The sequence below is a fragment of the Mus pahari genome, chromosome 21 (assembly GCF_900095145.1).
Source record: "Mus pahari chromosome 21, PAHARI_EIJ_v1.1, whole genome shotgun sequence".
NCBI lineage: Eukaryota > Metazoa > Chordata > Mammalia > Rodentia > Muridae > Mus > Mus pahari.
Genome location: NC_034610.1, coordinates 45,590,486 through 45,592,156, shown reverse-complemented (window position 1 = coordinate 45,592,156; position 1,671 = coordinate 45,590,486).

Genomic DNA, 1,671 nt, shown 5'->3' with positions numbered 1-1,671 from the left:
CCAATCACTGTGCTTGTGGGACTCCCCTAGCCAATCACTGTGCTTATGGGACTCCCCTAGCCAATCACTGTGCTTGTGGGACTCCCCTAGCCAATCACTGTGCTTGTGGGACTCCATAATTCCGATACATTCTGAGGTCTTGGGGGTTAGAACTTTGAAGTATAGATTTGGTGGAGACACAGTTTGGTATACAACCTAAATAATTTTAAGTTCTGTCAATATTAGGGGCTTATTTGGAGCCTGGTGTGCCTGTGATCTCAGGATTTGGGTGGTACAAGCAGGAAGGTTATGAGTGCTGAGGTTATCCTCAGCTAGAAGGAGAGAGTTGGGAGGTAGCCTGAGCTATTTGAGGCCTTACCTCAAAAAGCCAGAAATAACCTTTGTGTGTGAGATAAAATGGAGCGGGAAGGAGCCCTGAGGCCACCACAGAGTAAAGGTGTTTTCCAGGGTGCAAACAGGAACAAGTGTGGGTAAAGGTGAGCCATGGAGGGTGCCTGGCTGCCGACCGACCTGTTAGCCTCGGCTCTAAGGATCACTATCAAGAGTAGCAGCCATCCAACGTTAGGATGTCCTGGACACATATATATGCTTGCACAAGTAGTCTTTGTGCAGTGTTGTTTCTGACTTTTGTGATGGTTCTTGGAATCGGGCATCCAAGCTTAATTGCCTCCTTCTCCAAAACTATCCAGAGTTCATATTTCTTTCCCCTCCTCCTCCTCCCTCCATTGCCATTTTATGCGAGTGACCTCACACTGACTTGAAAGACTCTCCCAGACCCTGCTCAGTGCAATCTTCTTTCAGTTACTGCACCTGCACGGCTGGTCTGAGAACGTTCCAAGAATCTCTGGTTAAGTAACCAGATTCTTGTTTTGTTTTGTTTTTCCCCCTCTCTTTTTGCCTTTAAACAAAACATCGATCCCTAAATTGTAAGATTCCCTAGAGACTTCATTAACCTAAGAAAATTCCAAGATGGCAGCAATACAGTGAGTGGTGGAGCCTTTGCCAGAAACTGGGTTCTTCTATTGCAGCCCAGCCTAGCCCTGGGACACGTAGAGAAGACTTCTTTCAACTAACAGACACCTTGAGGGAAGGCAGATCATATCTTGGAATTCCCAGACCTGGTCCACTCAGTGGGCCCTGGGGTAGAGATGACAAGATATTTATTTTTTTTCCCTCAGAAGGAAAACATCATCAGCCTGTCCTTCTACATCACTACTACAGCGCGTTTACCTCCCCCAGCCCAGAAAGGAGCCCGGCAAGCCTTTGTGTTCCAGCCGGCGGTGGGTGCTTTTGTGTGGCCCTGCAGGAAGTAGCGGTTGCCAGGCACCGTCCTCCTGGCTTTTGTTTCGCCCTTCCCTGAGCGGGTTGGAGGGAATTCCGAGGCTGTAAAGGGAGAGAGAATGGCGAGTGCTCAGACTAGAGCCACAGCCCGAACCCCGGAGCCCCGGGACGTTAGGGAGAACGTTGCAGGAGGGAGGAAGGAGGGAGGTAGGAGGGAGGAGTGGGGCGTTTGTGACTGTCATTACTGGAGAGGTAACAGTTAATCCTCTTGTACACTTGGGTCAGAGGGGAGCATGACAGATCCTCAGAAGATTCGATTTTGCTTTGTGGAAATTAGAGATGCTCCCAGCTGCCTCTGTCATTCAGGGGCTGCAGAAAAGAAAAAAAAAA